The sequence below is a fragment of the Pleurodeles waltl genome, chromosome 4_2, assembly GCF_031143425.1.
Source record: "Pleurodeles waltl isolate 20211129_DDA chromosome 4_2, aPleWal1.hap1.20221129, whole genome shotgun sequence".
NCBI lineage: Eukaryota > Metazoa > Chordata > Amphibia > Caudata > Salamandridae > Pleurodeles > Pleurodeles waltl.
The window spans coordinates 65,405,095-65,423,000 of record NC_090443.1 but is presented as its reverse complement, the minus strand read 5'-3'; positions in this window follow the sequence as shown (position 1 = coordinate 65,423,000).

The following is a 17,906-nucleotide window of genomic DNA, read 5'->3' as shown; positions in this document are numbered from 1 at the left end:
AAGCTGCTTACTGAGTTTTGGCAAGGGATCCTAAAAGTGAAGCTGAAAGCTGTAAGTAACTTCTGAAAGAAGAATTTGTTTTTGTTTATGATTTTTCTGCTGTTTTCCCAAAAAATTCTTCTGCTTTCTGACTGTTTACAGTTCATGATAAACATTAGCCAGCAGGGTAGGAACAATAGGTGCTGTAAATTCATGAGTATTGGGTTGACAATTGTATGTGGGATATTGTTTGGAATATTGATTGTGGGTGTGTATGTTCTTGATATGGGTAGAGCCAACCATACTTCTGCTTTTGAGACAACTACAGTACTAACGGCAATTGAGAAGTTTAGGTTAGACGAGAAGTATTTGCATGAGGGTACTAATGCGCAATGAGAACGTTCTTCTAATGTCTTCTATCACTTGCTGAGTGAGTATGTTGAGACGATGGATACGAGGAATTGTTATGTGCGTACGTAGCTTCCTTCATCAGTTGAGGAAGGAGTTACTTACCATAGTCTGCCTCTAACATATGGGATAAGTTGTAGTCTGCTACTAACAAGATTTTATAACCAGGAGTACATTCAGTATTGTTACTCCAATTACGATGTGGTGTTTTTATTTGTTCCTATAATTAGGTATTTGAGTAGGGTAGCTAAGGATAATGACATAGGTGGTCATTATGACCCTGGCGGTATTACAACCTCCCGGCGTATTTTGACTGCAGCGCTGCCCAGGGGATTACGAGTCCCCGACCGCCAGCCTTTTTCTGGCGGTCTAAACTGCCAGGAAAAGGCTGGCGGTACGGGGAGTCATGGGGCCCCTGCACTGCCCATGCCACCGGCATGGGCAGTGCAGGGGCCCCCTGACAGGGCCCCATGCGGCTTTTTACTGTCTGCTGTGCAGACAGTGAAAAGCGCGACTGGTGCAACTGCACCCGTCGCACTGCCGCAACACCGCCAGCTCCATTTGGAGCCGGCTCCCATGTTGCAGCCCACATCCCCGCTGGGCCGGCAGGCGGAAACTTGGTTTCCGCCGGCCGGCCCAGCGGGGATGTCCAAATGGGCACCGCATTGACGGCCGCACAGCGGTTACAGCTTGGCGGGCGGCGGTAGCTGCCCGCCAATGTTGTAATGAGGCCCATAGTATTAATTAGAGGTTTCTTTGAACCTACATTGACATTTGGCACAGCTTACGCACACTGCAATAATCTGACATGCTTGCTTATACCTTTAGAGAAGAGCTTCTTAGATAACACAGATGAAAGGAGAAAGCCATTGAAAGAGAAGTTAGAAAAAGGCTTGGAGAAAAGCACTTACAAGAATGATTATGCTTATACTCCAATTAAAACATAAGGGAAATAAGCTCTAGATGCGCAACACGTAGGGAAACTTTGTGTATATAAACCTAAATCACGTACTCACACTTTGTTTGTGGGAACAATGAATGTAGACATGTGTTTTTGTTTCAGAGTAAATGGATGTTTATGTTGAATGGACAGGACCCAGCATTTCCTAGGATATATTACAGCTGTGGTCCTAATGCTTATTACCGTCTTCCAAGAGGATGGTACGGGACATGTTACTTGGGAATAGTTTTACCAAAGATTTTTCAAATGAATGATTTGAAGAAGTTTCCAAAAGTGACTGAATTACAATACATGAGACAGAAGAGGGAGTCTCCTTCTGGTATAGTGGGAGATATATTTGGAGCAATGATTCCTTCAGTAGGAGTTGTTCTGAATTGGATAAAGATTCAAACATTGTCTACTATTGTGGAGAACATGCTGACAAATTTTTCAGGAACCATACTCCTGATAGATACTAAATTAACTGCTGAAAGAGCTATGACTCTTCAGAATCACCCTGCTTTAGACATTCTTTTAGCAAAGGATGGCAGAGTTTGTAGGATGATTAATTCTAGGCATTGCTGCTCATATATTCCTAATAATAGTAAATAAAGTAGAGACTTAATTATTAATCTGACTAATGAAAGTGCTGATTTGAAAGAATTAAAAGCTCCATGGGTTTGGGAAAAGGTTGGCAAAGGTTTTGCTTCAGTGGGAAATTGGCTCAATAACATTTGGAATGGGACTCTATTGAAAAGTTTGCAGGGGATATTAATTATTGTGGTTTACCTAATTGGAATATGGGGAATGTGTAAAATGGGTAAAAGAATTAAATTGAAAAAGTCAAAGAATGATCAGAGGAGAGAAGAAAAGAAAAGGAAAAAATTGTTTAGGGAAAATTTAAAAAGGTAACAAAATTATGAAAGGATTGAAATGACAGAATTTTAGACGTCGGAGGAGAGATTGCTAGCACAGGTATTTTAATAAAAAATATCAATGAGTGTTCTTGCATTATGAGTAATGGATTTGTGTAGAAAAAGCAATAACGTAGAAAATTAATGCAAGCATTTGAAAATGTGATCACGATGAGTGGCTGCCAATGTTCACGAAGTATACTTATTAATAGTTTATTAATATGAAATGTTGAGCATATGTTAGATTAATGTAGTAATATGTCATATTAAGAGTTATGCATCATGTATTAGCTTTATTAAGTGTAGGCCTTAACTTAGCGGAGGTCTTGGCCTAGTTTCCCGGCCTCATATCAAGCTGTATTTCTTAACGTTTAATAAAATGGCTGTCCTAAAGAGTTAAACCGTGATTTTCCATTGTATTGTGTAAATATGCTCATAGCTAAAAGTCTCTTCTCATGAGAACCGCTTGCTAGAAGATGCTGTTCTTCCTAAATGTAACATTTTGTGTGTAATATGTGTGAGACTGACTGAACAATGAAGACACTGACTGAAGAATAAGCTGCAATAATATTGTTATCTGACGGGCCAAACGATGATGACATTGCAAGGAAAGTCAATCAGCGACATGTGAACGGAGTAGTGGTAGAATTAATAGATTTGAAGTTCTAGTTTTATTGGACAAAGTGCGAACCTGGGTTCCCTTGACCAATAGGGACTTGGGAAATAGTTTAATGGAATTTAACATAACAGGACTGCACAGAAGGAAGACAGCCCATTGCCTTTTTTCTTGCTGGCCGAAAGGTCGTTACTTTCTGGAGCGTTTTTACAAGAGACATGCTTAACTTTACTGCTTAAAGACTTTGCATTTTGGAACTTTGATGCTGAATCCTGATGCCTGGCTGACCGAACTGATGTCCTGATGATGAAGACTATCTTAGCTTGCTGATCCAATTGAGGAGAGGTATTCTTCTACCCATGTGTTTGTTATGCCTATTTGCATTTTCTTTCTAGGTACCAACCACACTTTTTTGATAGAGCCATAGCTAGATGTTTTCCAAATTTGTGTTACTAAATTGTTTTGCATGAAGCCCAAAATTGAGAGTCAAAAGGTTCATCAACCTATTTGCGGCCCTTTGTAAGTTTAATTATTAAGGTCAGATGCGCTAACAGAGATGGTAGCAGAGGATGGACTCTCCAGAACCTAAATTCCAATTTGTCTTATTCTTGACGGCCAATACCAACAACATGATGCCTTTTGGAAACAGACCTGGTTCTTACCAAACTTGATAAAACCTTCTTAAGACACAGCAGAATTATAGCCTAGTATTGACCCCTGACAGCCTCAGAGTCAAAAACATGTTTTTGAATGACTCAACAGTGATCAGAAGACTAATTCATACATAATAGTTTTTGCTTTTTGCACAAATTACACAAACGTACTTCGCTTTTTAAATTGCTCTTCCATTGCTGCATTATTCTACTTTTTGTGAGGGAAAAAAGGAAAAGCTTGGGGTCCAGTTTCTTAGTAAAAAAATCAACATTGAAAATCAGATTTGACGCTTTTTTAAGTAGTATTTTTTTCATATATTTCACCCTACCTAATTGCTTTTTGGTTGAAACTATTACTCGCTTGTAACTCCGAATTGTGCAAAAGAATGCCCACTCTCTTTCAATCTCCTGGCTGCTGTAATACAAATACTGCAATACAAAATTTTCTAGCTATTGTATCAAGAATTGTAAATTCTATTAAGGACAGCATGGAGAATTATGCTTCTCTTTCTTCACTGTTTATTGTACAACAGCCAATCAAGTTAAACTTTAAACAAAACTACATTGCCCATAACCACTATAATGATGTGATCAACCAGAGAGCTTTAGCCCTATAAAGCCCCCTTACGACACACGCTCCTCCTTTCTTTGCTATATTTTAACGAAAAAACGGTCTCAAAACAAATATAGCACAAGACCCTGCAACCTCAGGGCCTAAACCACTAGTAACTTCCGAGCTCAGCTGGAGCTCCCTTGATATCCAGGAACTGGAACCAGAAGACCCCCGGCAGTAACAGGAGGATGACCATCAAAGGCAAACGCGGAACAGCCTCTGAAGAACGTGAACACTGCAGGACCACAGTCTTCACTCCCAGAACTATAAGAAATCGTTTACCTAGAGCCAGCAAACAACATCAAGTAATATTTGATCTTGATGGAGATAAAGACTCAGTAAGCCAAATTGTATATAGAACACATATACAATGGGGGGGCAATATCATAAAACACATTAACATATGCGTATCACATTACGTACATAAAAGTACATCCTTAATCATTACATTGACTGACTGTTCGGGTGGGATAATCCTTGCATCCGTGTACTTAGTAGAATTTAAAATTCTTGACGCAGTAGCTAAAACATTTTGGCCCTCATTTTAACCTCGGCGGTCTTTTTGCAAGACCGCCGACGTACCGCCGTGCTGAAGACTGCCAGTGCAGGCAGTTTTTTCCGCACAGCGTATTATGACTGCTGGCAGCCCTCCGTCCTTTTTCAGATGGAGAGCCGCCAGCAGCCATACCGGTGGTCGGCGGGGAAGTGGAGGCTGCTCCACCTCTACCGCCACGTCATCAGAACACCGCCCACTGAATCACGTTCCATGATTCGGTGTGGCAGTGTTCTGGTGACGGGGAGCTGGCAGCGGAGCAGCCCCCATGGATCCCGTTCCCTCCCGGATGATCACCGGACCAGGTAAGGTGATCGTCCATTAGGGGAGAGGGGTGAGGGGGGTTGTGTGTGTGCATGGGGGTGTGCGTGTGAGTGTGTAGAGGGGGTGTGTGAGTGTGTGTATGCATGCGGGGGTGTTGGGTGTTTGGAAAATATGTGCGTCTGTGTGTATGTCTGTGTGTGTGTATGTCTGTGTGTATGTGTGCGTGTATGTCTGTGAGTATGTGAGCGTGTATGTCTGTGTGTGTGTCTGTTGGAATGTCTGAATGTGTGCGGGTATGTGTAGTTGTAGTGTATGTGTGCGTGTAGGGGAGGTGTGTGTCAAAGTTGGGGGGGTGGGGAAGGGTGTCCTGCTACCTTTGGGTGGTGGTAGGGGGGTCAGTGGTGTGGGGGGAGGACTCAGGGGTGGGAGAGGGGGGTGATGGACACCCCTATCAGTGCCAGGGAAGGAAATCCATGGCGGTATGCGGGGTCGTGATACCGCCGGCGGTGTAGTGACAGATGCTGGTCTGGAGACCGAAGTCTCCAGCCAAGCGGTCGTTACCACCCTGGCGGTTAGAGTGGAGAAGTGGCGGTTTAGCATGGCGGTCACCGCCATGCTTGTAATGCCTTTTTTTTTCCTCTGGCCTGTTGGCAGTATTACTGCCATTTCTCCACCGACCGCCAAGGTTGTAATGAGGGGCTTTGTATTCACTGGCAGGACCGACTTCGAATTATGCTAGTTCAAAGCCAATTCACCACCTCAGAAGTTACATCAACAATGGGTTTATGGTAAAACATTTTAAAAGTAGAGTCAGAGGACCAATCCTCCGTGGTCATAATAACTTCCAAACGTGATCCAGTGGAAAAAACCTTAGAGGCCATAGCTCCACAAACTGTTGAGCTCCAAAGTGAAACACATCAATCCCTGCTTCACTTAACAGCCATCTAACCTAACGGGCTAACATGGCTGCAGAGACCAAGAGGCAAGCTTTCTGCAGGGAAATAAGTATCTAACCTGCGGAATCTTGTCTAAATTCACAGGTACAGACCTCATAAGCTCTAAGACATCGGACTACACACAATTTACTGTCATGTAGAAATGCAGCATAAGAAATACAACGAGATGAAGTTTTTGTACATTTTAAAATGGAAAAAGACACTCCAGTGCGAGTAAAAACTCTACCTGTAATGTCCAAGGCTCTCACATCAGAAACCCGCCTGCAAGGGATTAGGCATAGGAGCATTGTTCATTTGGCAGACAGTTGTTTCTGGGACAAATACTCACTACATGGCCAATTTCTAATGAATCTCAGTACCACATTCACATCCCATAAAAATGAATACTCAGGCTGAGGCGGTTTTTCATTATAAAATGCCTTGAAGAAAGTTACAGAGTAATGGATGCTCACCAGCGGGTCAACCTTGTATGTGGGGATGCCCAGCCAAAATAGCCAAGCGATAATTATTAACTTTCTTATATGCCAAACCTTGAGTGGCCAACTCTGAAAGGAAATTTGCTGTGACATAAACCGCTATCCACATGGATCCACACTTCGTTCACTGCGCTAATGAACCCATTATTTCTAGGCCTATTCATATATTGCTTATGAGTAGAGGAGGCCAGGACTGCAATATGAAAAACATTGCTGAGTCTAAAACTCCCTGCGCTTGTCAATGTCTCCAGAAAGCCTCCACCCCATGAGGGACAACCGGCCCTGGGCTTTCAAGGGGTGTGGAAGACCCATAGGATCTGTCAGAGGGTCCTGGAAGCTCAGTATCTGTACTGGTAGATCGCAAGACAAGGCCATTGTTGAAGGGAACCATGGCTGAGCTTTCCAATATGGGGTCACCAAGACCATCTCCGCACACTAGTACTGTAGCTGAGAGAGAACCTTGGGAATCATACAGAATGGGAGAAATGCATTTAGAAGGCCCTAAGACCACGACTAGAGAAAAGCATCCAAACCCATTGCTAGAGGGTTGGGTCTCCAACTGAAAAATATAAGTAGCCGAGTGTTCGGATGGGAGGCAAAAAGATCTATCATGAATGGATCCCAGTGAAGATTCAATGCTTGAAACACTCTGGGCAGAAGCCTCCAGTCACTGGAGTTGCTGAAGTAATACAAGTTCCAGTCTGTTGTCACATTGAAATTGCCCAGAATGTACTCTGCCACCTCTGAAATCTGGTGTCTGAGAGAGTAATGCCAGAAATCCTTTGCTATCTCCGCCAACAGGTGAAATCTGGTATCCCCCAAATGACTGATGTACCTGACTGCAGGCACGTTGTCCATCTTGAGCAGAATGCAACATTGCACTTTCTGGGGCGACAGAGATTTGATTGCCAAAGCTCCTGCCATCAGTTTCACACAATTGATGTGGTATTTGAGTTCCTCCAGAGACCACCTGCCCGACCACCATTTCCACCAGACCACAAAGTGCACCACATCCCCACTGGATCGCATGTGACTCTATGGTCACCTCCAGAACAGATGCGAATATCGCTGTGCTGTTCTACGAATCAATGTGGGAGAGCCACCAGGAGAGCTCTGTCTTGGCTTCTTCTGACAGAACAATCTGCTCTGAATATTTCAGGCCCTTCTGAAGGTGTAAAATCTTCACACGCTGAAGGGCTTGATAATGAAGGGCCCTCGAAAGATCGCCTGAATGGAGGATGCCAGAAGACCCACCAGACGGGCTAAAATTCTCAATGATATAGTTGGAGAGGCAAGGGCTCTCCTCAACTCTTTTTTGATATAGGACCATTTGGAAATTGGTAAAAGGAGCTGCGCCTTGACAGAATCTATCTGAAATCCTAAGAATACTATAGCTTGGGAAGGCAACATGTTGGACTTGTCCGAATTGATGACGAACCCTAGATCTTTTAGCAATTGTACTGACCACAAGAGATGGCAGACAACAGTGTTTTTGTCCTGCACTATTATCAGGATGTCATCTAGATAGATAATTAATCTCATTCCGCTTTCTCTGAGATGTTGAAGCACCAGCCTCAACAATTTGGTGAAACACCAAGGAGCTGAGGACAGGTAGAAAGGAAGGGCAGCATACTCATAGTAACAAGAGTCCCACTGAAACTGCAGGATCCTCCTGTGGGGAGTGTAAATCGGGACCAGACGATACACGTCTTTTAAATCGAGATGCACTAGCCAATCTCCCTGTTTTAAGAGATCTGAGGAAATGGAGGCCTTACATTTTCAAATGGGAATACATCATCCTTGAATTGAAGTGCTTGTGATTTAGTACAAAGCGGGAGCCCCCGCCTTTCTTTTGTATCAAGAATATGGGGCTTAAAAAATCTCTGGGATGGGGCAAAGGCTCCATGATAGCCTGTTTCTGAAGTAACATCTGAATTTCGTTTCCTACTAAGATAAGTTCTGAGTGGGAAAAATGCAGAGAGGGAGGAGGGGATGTTTGAGCAGGATGGGAAAAGAATTCCAGCCAAAAACTCTGCACTGTCTGAAGGACCCAGTGGTCTTGTGTGATGCTTTTCCATTTGGCCATAAAAAGACAAATTCTTCCCCCCAAAACCACCTCCGAAGAGGGAATTATTCTCACCTGAAGTGGCAGCGTCGGAAACATTGTTGTTTCAGCCTGGATAACCTCCTCTGGAGGCACGCCTGCATCCTTCTCTGTAGTGGGATGGATAGAAATTGCAATTGCCATATGCACCTCCTCTGCCTCTCTGGTGGGCCTCTCATGAAGCCTAGTAGTATCTGCGGCTGGGTGTCTGACCTCTGAAATGCCCATCCCTGCCAAAAAGGTTCTTGATAAAAAAACTGCACCTTGTCTAAAGCTGCAAAGATGGCCAAATATTTACTCAAGTCCTTGATGAACTTGTCGCTGAATAATAAACTGTTGGGCAAGGTACCTGCCTCAGTGGAGGCCAATTCTGCAAGTTTGGGGTTGAGGCACATTAAAAAAGGACTGTCTCCACGCCAAGGACACTGTGCAATTTGTGTTGCCTAAGAGACATATTGCCCTTTGTGCCCATTCCAGTTTGTCAACTAGTTTCTTTAGCCTGGACCACCAAATCTAGGATCTTCGTAAGGGGTCTGGAGAGGTCCAAGAGCTTATCTTGGCATCCGAGCCAGGCACAGTCTAAATCTTTTTTTAAATCCTTAGCAAATTTCCTCAAGAAGGTTTTCATGTTTGATTCACTTCCGGTGTATCTGTCAACTTCCCCAGGAGGGAAGGGCTAGGGCATCCAGATCTTAGGGTGCTCCTTACGTCCATCTCAAATCCTTTGCGCAGATGATCCTGCACGTAGTGCGTGATGTCCACACAAGGGACCCACTCCGTAGATCTTGGATCAACAATTTTCTTCATTTCAAACAAGAGATTCTGCCACTAGGCCCTGGGATGTCAGAAGAGAGATAGTGTGCCTTGCGCTTTTTCTTTGAAGTGGGGGAGTCTTTCAGAGACCCCCTAACTGATTTCTTAGATTCCAAGGAGGAAGAAGGGTCGTAAGATATCTCCTGAGTTTGGAGAGTTCTTTGAGAAAAAACATCTGTGGCTACTTAAGGAGTCAAGTCTTCATATTCATCGCCAATCAGTACTGAGCCCACCAATTGCGCCAATATATCTGTTGAGAAAGATTCACCTGCACATTGCCTCTGGGAGGGATCTGAGACAGTGGGCATCATTTGAGGGAATGATGAAGCAGAAAATGAAGGTTTTCATTTATTAGCGCTTAAACGTAGTGTGAAATAATCATGTGTGACTTTAACCAAACTAATAAAGATTGTACGGGAACAAAATGTGCCCTCAGAGTAGTTTGCCAACATTTATAAGCGTGCTTTATATAACGTGATGTACTAGAATTGCACTAATCCGACATAATCATAAACGTGTGCTACGATTTGCTTGTTTGAAATGTTTTAGCTTAGCATTACTCTAGTGCAGGCTTTGGCCTAGTTGCCTGGTCTCACGGTTTAGATGCTCGTATTTTTCCAATGTGCTAATAAACGTGTATTTTTGCTTGAAGCTGTACTTTTCCACTGAGATCGTTCACATGCTTATCTTAAAGTTTCGTGCCAGCCTGGCATATTTCTCTCCTTACTCCAAGGTCAATCTGCAGGTGCGGACAATGGAAGCTCTGAAAGTGAGTTAATTGGTATAAAATGTTGCAACTTGCGTACCCATCTCCAAGGATAATGTATGCTTAAGTAAAAGCTTGAGAACTGTTGTTTTTGATTGGACAATTTGAAGCTAACCTATGAACCCTCCAATGGAAGACCCTACTGGATTTGAACTGTTGTCTATTTAAACCAGGTGCACGAGAAGAAGGTAGCCATTATAGCCATTCTTGCCATTACCAGCCCGATACCCGCCATTTTGCAGGACATTGCAGCTATTATGGCCCACCTTGCTGCGACGCCATTTTTGAGAGACTTTGATGCTTTCTCTAATCGAGAGAAAGAGACTTAAATGATTCTTACCCTAGAGACTTTAACTTTGATTTGATCCCTTTGCATGAAATAGTAGTTTATCTTGCCGCCGTGAGGCAATTGCCCCGTCCACCCCTGCCCCTTTGCCCCGTCCCATGCTGATCGAGAAACGGTACCTGTGAGACGAAGACTTCCTTGAATGCTGATTGTAATTGGTAAATATGAAAGGAAATTGTACAATTGCATTGTGTTCCTTTTAGGTAACCAACTGCTGATTTTTGACAAGAACCCTAGTTAGGAGTTTTTTTTCCTAAATTAATGTTGCTAAATTGTTTTTGCATGAAGTCCCACATGCCGATGCTAATTTGAGGTTAGATGAGGATTCCTTTTGTTGCACGATGCAATTTGAGATCTTGTTATGCTGACTAAATATATGCAATTAGCCCATTACAGATTATAGTTTTAGTGATTTGCATTGCTATTATCGAATGCCTTGTTATTCAAATGCTGCATAGATTGCATCTGTTTCGCCGTTATGGACAGCTATTAATGTTCATTTACGTTTATCATTTGGTGTTGCGACACATCTATATTGTGCTAGCTTTGTTAATATAGGGAAATAAATTCACTAACTTTGAATAAACTGGTGTGGTTATTCCTGACTGAAAGGTCAGGGTTCGCCGAAATGTATTCTGGATTAATTGTCAAGTGTTATGTTGATCAGGGTATTGCTTATGTTCGTTATTGATTATTGATTTGATTAAATTGACCGATATAGAGTACGGAGAGTCCCACTTAGTCAAAAGATTCATCGGCCTAAAGAGCGTCCGAATACAGGTAAATTATTACTATGGACCACTCTATCAGTAGATGGTAGCAGAGGACGGTTTCGTCTTTTGGGACCCCGTACTATTAAAGTACATGGTGTTGAATTAACGGTTACGCCCTTTGAGACCCCACTCGAGAAGTTGAATTAGATTTTTCTTGGATAAAACTGATTGGGAAAATGATGATGGGCTAGGTCCACCGCGACTTTCCCAGGATCTCGGAGCTTGCGAATGGAGAGAACGGAGGTGTGAGATCAGCGTTGGCGGTACTAGTGATGGTATGAGAGAAGTTAGGGTCTTGCGCTTGCACGGCTTATTGCCGCAGGGTGTGTGAAAAGGTTGCGAGGAATTTTTTTTTCTTTTCTAGAGGGTAGCGGAGGTGCGACTCCGAGTGTAGAAGTAGAGAAGTCGTCGAACTTCATAGAAATAGCGGAGGTGCGACTCCGAGTGTGAGAGTAGGGAAGTCGTCGAACTTCATGTGCGTGTGGCGCTTTGTGCATAAAAAGGTCCACGTGGTTGTTGTTGTTGAGACGGGCCCTGCGAGGTCAAGAGACTCCGGAGTATGTTGTTCTATGTTGTGGTCTGGGCGGTTTAGTAGGTTGATCGGGCGTGGTCAACGAGTCGGTACGTGTGTAAGGGAGTGAAAGAAACTTCGACTTCGGGCTTTGACAAGATTCTAAGTGCACTAGAATAGATCATTGACAAGTTGAGAGTAGGTCTGCGGGTCAGATTTGCTTGCGAACGTGGGGACCGAGAAAGACGGAATAACTGCCGAGGCTAGTGAAAAGTCCCTAAGGTCCTGAAGCGACTGTGTTACCCTTCCTGTAGTAAACCGACAGATCTGTTTTAGTTTTTTGTAGCTCGCGATACATGCAAGAAGTTGTTACGAGAGGAGCTGAGTGAAGGAGGACAAGCCGCGAGGCTTTGTCAGCCGCAGTGTGTGTGAGTGTGACGTCACTAGGAGCCGCGCTGGGATAGGTTGGTTGTAGAGAAGGGTCGCGCACGGATTGGACGCAGTCCGTGGGGCTCGATTGGAAGGGGAAAGGCAGGCGAAGAGTATTCCGGGAATTAAAGTCACCTATTGATTACAAACTTTGTGAAATAAAAGACGAGAAAATGAAATTCTTTAAAGCATTAAGGAGTGCGATGAAGGGGGAGTCTTATATTAAAGCGAGCGTAGGAGAGGAGACCCCGCCCGAAGGTACACCAGCTTACATTGTAATGGAGGAAAAGGGGGTAGCTCCGTGTCTTTGGCTAAAACAATGGCACAAGTTGACAGAGAAACATGGGAGCGTAGCATTCCCGATCCATGGGACGTTCAATATAAGGATTCTAGAAAATTTGAGATTCACGATGTACGACATGAAGGTGCCTCCAAGGCCAGCCCAGTTTGAGGCTCTAGCAATTTGGGAACTAATGGCTAGACAGCAGCAGCAAAATAAGTTCGAGACCAGGATAAGAAAGGTAGAAAAGACACTAGCGGACGCTAGGTGGGATAATGCACAGAAGGTGTGGAGGTCAGATGTATTGCAGGGGATAAAATTGTTCCCCGCAATTACTAAGGAAGAAGAGGAGACAGGTAAGAAAGCTACCTGTAAGACAAACAGGAGGTGTTCCAAGGATAGAGAGGACGAGGAAAAGTTGAGAAGAGAAGAGGAGTTAGAGGATGAGGAGCTAATAATGCAATTGCTGAACGACCGTCCACCACCTTATGCGGAGAGTGGACAAGGTCCAAGTACCAGTTCTGCCCCTCCGGCACCGGTACAGAACAGTGAAACTCAGAGTTCAGGAGCATCATCGGGGTCTAAGGACCCGAGTTTACTGTTCACCCCGCAGATACCGCAGGTTAGGAGAATATATCCAGATGTGCCCATGTTGAAACCAGCAGAAAATTATCAGCCGCAGATGCCAGGGTACTACAGCAGTGACAACAGTGCAGGAATGATTATAGATCCAACCGTAAGGGGAGTACAGAATGGTCACAACCAGACATTGGCACAAGCTGAATCAACCCAGTTTTTGATGCCTCAAAAGCAGATGCAGGGGGGAACAGCACATGCTCAGATGACGGGGAGTCAGATGGGCATGCCGGCAATGATGACCCATGGTGTGGGAATGAACATGCCTCAGAACATGGGGAATGGACAAAACCCAGATGCAATATCGCTACCCATTACTGTAGGTCTGCCGGTACCTCTGTACAGTCAGTCTAATTTGGGTATGAGCGGTCAGGGATCAATGCTGCAGAATGGGACCGAAAGGAGGTGCATAGAAAACACTCCAGGGATAACTCCTATAGCGGCTCAGCCAAATGGATCTGGATCCTTGATGGAGTTTAGTCCCATATGTGCTCAGTCGACACTGGTGAGGTCGAGTCCCCCACTGATAATACCTCTGTCATCGAACACTGAAAAGTTGCCGCAACCATCAATGGCAGTCGATGTGAACGCTACACTGATGGGGTTGAATGCGCAACAGCTGACACAGTGGTTCAACAGTTTGAATTCCACACAAAGCTCAGACAGTGGGAAGGGAGAAGATTATATGAATAGGATGAGGTTGAACATGGAAGCACAAGAATTGGTGGAAGGGACTATGGGTGTGAATAGACTAGAGTCCTACTCGGAAGAAGAGCTGAGATACCTATGCCCAAGGATTACGAAAGAAGTGAACAAGGTACATAAAAGCTTGCAAGAAATAGCTGACAAAAACGGGGTTGACATAGACAAGACAAAACACTTGAGCAGGAGCTATAGATTGGATTTTGGGACCACAGATTTTGAACACATGAGGTCAGCAGGCATGAAGGCGCACCTTAGAGAATTGTTGCAGAGTGCACAAGTGTGGAGGTGTTTAGACAAGTGGGAAAGCAGGTGGGTAAAGAGAAAGGAAAAGAGGAGGGACAGTGCTACAGAGCACAATGAGAAAAGACCACAGAGTAGCGAAGCAGTAACTATGTTACCAATGAGGGAGACAGCAGGGGGAAAATTAATACATGTACCATGGCACAGAAGTGACATTCAGTCTTTTACGGATGATTTTCCCAAACTGAGAGAGAAACCGATTGAATGGTATCAACAAACTGATAGGTTTGTGAAGCTTGCAAAATGTCTTTGGGAAGATCTGAACACTCTCTTTGAGATTGTGGTTCCGGCAGATTTGTGGGAGGATTGCAAAAGAGCTGTAGGTTGGCCGACGAGTGAACCAGAGAGAGACAGGGAGACGGGTGCACCATCGCCTATGGTGATGAGCCTGTACTATAAGGTGATTGAGCATTTGAAGACGAAAGTGGCCGCGAAAAATGTGGATTGGCAGAAGATTGATCGAACTGCCCAAGAGGCTAAAGAGTCGATTCATAGTTACTATGAGAGGTTGTTGAAGGCGTTTAAGAACTACAGCGGCACGGAAACAATAGAGGCGAAGGACATGCTTCATTTTGTGTTCAGATTTGTGGAAGGGCTGAGACCAGAGATAAGCCAGATGATAAAGTCGCATTTGATTTGTTGGCAATCGAAACCGATTGATGAGGTGTTGAATTATGCGAAATACTGTAGAGACGAAATTGAAGTGAAACAGAAAAGGTTGAAAGAGAAGGTGATGATGATGCAACTTAAAGCAGCTCAGACAGGTCTGCAAGGTTTGCAAGGGATGCAAGGGTTCCAACAGCAGGTGCCGCAACCGCAGCCGCAGTTGCAGGGAAATATGATGTTTCAGCCACAGGCCAGAGGCAGAGGCAGAGGAGGTTTTGCGAATAATGGTCCGGATTTGAATACTGTTGTGACTGGTGTGCAGGCAATGAAGAAGGTGATGCCGTGTCACGTGTGCGGAATTGTCGGTCATTGGAAACGCGAGTGCCCGATGGTGGTGCAGGAAGGTGCAGGTGCAGGTGTTGGTCAGCAAAACAATGATGTCTATGCATTTCAGACAATGAGGGGACCGAAAATGAGAGGTCCAAACCCAAATTTTCAGACCGTAAATCAGTTGCAGGGATTACAACCTATGCAGCCGCAGCAGATGCAGATGCCTCGTATGCAGATGACGCAAATGCAGCCAATGCAACAGCAGTTACCCATGGTACCTAATCAGCAAATGCAAATACCTTTGGCACCAATGAGTCAGCAGCAAGTGATGGTTCCTCCACAGGTCTCGGGTCAGGTAATGAGTACAAATGGCACCGTACAACAGTTCCCACTACACAGTGAGAGTGGAATAAACAATGTATGGGAGAGTGAAAGCTCAGAAGAAGAAGGAGATTGTGTGCTTGCAGCATCCTTGGAAGTTGATCAAAAGGGTCCGTACGTAGAGGGAAGAGTAATGGGTCATCGTGTTTCATTCTTGGTTGACACAGGAGCCACACGTTCAACTGTTAAGAGCAGTGAAGTACCAAATTTGCCACTCTCAGGGAGGACAGTTCAAGTGGTGGGAGTAGCAAACAGACACCTGACAAACCCAATTACAGATCCGGTACCAGTCAGCATCGGTAACTATCAAGGGGTGCATCAGTTTGTGGTATGTGACTCAAGCCCGATAGCACTGTTAGGAAGAGACTAATTGTGCAAATTGGGTTGTTCGATCATGTGTTCGAACGAAGGAATAACAATCCAGACGAGCAGTGATGGGGAAGAAGAGGACAGTGTAGAGGGGGATGAGATGGAAACTGTCGATGAAGAGTATCCTCTGATTTGCCTTTTCCCGATGATAACTGAAGAAGATATTCCAGCCGAATTACGGGAAACAGTCGGAAAGGAAGTGTGGGATATGACAGGAAAAGAGGTGGGATTGATGAAAGGAGTGGAACCAGTGAAAGTGACTGTAAAGCCCAATGCAATCTTTCCCCAGACCCCACAATACCACATGGCACAAGACACCCTCATGAAAGTTGCTCAACTTATTGACGAATTTGTAAAACAAGGGGTACTGAAAGACGTGTTAAGCAGTCCATGTAATTCACCAATAATGGGACTAATAAAGCCAAGTGGAAAGGTCCGACTTGTGCAGGACTTGAGGAAAATAAATGACATAATAGTCAAATGTTGCCCTGTCGTACCAAATCCAGCTGTGATAATGTTTCAAGTCCCTTGCGATGCCGAATGGTTCTCAGTCATCAACTTGTCACAAGCATTCTTTTCTGTGCCTCTTCATGAGGACAGCCAATTCCTCTTTTGTTTCAAATTCCTAGACAGAGTATACAGTTGGTGTCGAATTCCTCAAGGGTTTTCTGAGTCACCGTCAATCTTCAATCAGATTCTAAAGAAAGATTTGGAAGCATTAGAATTGCCATTTGAGTCAACCCTAGTACAGTACATTGATGACTTACTGATTGCGTCAAAGACAGAAAGTGGCTGCACAGCCAATACCATTGCTCTGTTGAACCATTTGGGAAGGAATGGGCACAAGGTGTCTCCTTCCAAATTGCAGTTCTGTCAGAAGAAAGTGAAATACTTGGGTCACCAGATAGAGAAAGGGTCACGGAGAATAATGAAGGAAAGAATAACAAGTGTACTTCAAATGAGTCCACCAAAGACAAGGAGGGAGGTGAGGAAGTTTTTGGGAATGGTGGGCTACTGTCGCCAGTGGATTCCCAACTTCTCAACTCTAGCAAAGCCTTTACTGAAGCTGACCCAGAAGGATGCCTTGGATCAAATTGAGCTGAAAGGAGATGAGATGGATGCTTTTGTTGAACTGAAAGAATGCATGTGTAGGGCTCCAGCTTTAGGTATGCCTGATTACACAAAGCCTTTCACATTGTTTTGTCATGAACGTGATGCATGTTCTTTGTCTGTCTTGACTCAAGCCCATGGTGGCATAAACAGACCAGTAGCGTATTTTTCAGCTACTTTGGATCCGGTTGCAGCAGCACTCCCAGGGTGTTTGCGCGCCGTAGCAGCAGTTGGTATCAGCCTCACTCAGAGTGAAGGAATAGTGATGGGACACCCAGTAACAGTCATGGTCCCTCACTCAGTTGAGATACTTTTGACCCGCTCCCGAACGCAACACATGACTGGAGCAAGACTCACAAGGTATGAAACGATAATTCTGGGCTCACCGAATGTGCAGCTGAAAAGGTGCACTACGTTGAATCCAGCAACCTTGCTCCCTGGTGAAAATGCTGAAATTGAGAACGCTGAAGACGTCGAGCATGACTGCCTTCAGGTGACTGAATTTTGCACAAAACCTCGACCTGACATTAAGGACACTAAGCTTGATGAAAATGACCAGATTGTTTTCGTTGATGGTTCATGTCTAAGAGATGGGATGGGAATTTTGAAAGCAGGATATGCTGTATGTACTGTAACAGGTGTCCTGGAAGCAGGCTGGCTTCAAGGAGTCTATTCTGCACAAGTAGCAGAACTTGTAGCCCTTACAAGAGCATGTCAACTGTCTGCATTGATGAAAGTCACCATTTACACTGATAGTCAGTACGGGTTTGGAATTGTGCACGACTTTGGACAACTATGGTCACAGAGAGGTTTCCTGACTTCTTCAGGATCCCCAGTGAAAAACGGGGAGAGAATAAGGGAATTGTTACACGCCATTCAAATGCCAGCTGAAGTTGCAGTGGTAAAGTGCAGTGCTCATACAAAAGGACAGGACTATGTTTCTCTGGGAAATGCATATGCGGATCAAGTCGCAAGATTTTGTGCCTTGAACTGTATATTACTCAGGGATGAATGGAATTCAATAAATGAACCAGAACTCGAACCAGCTGAAGCATTTGCCTTGAAGGTCGTAGAT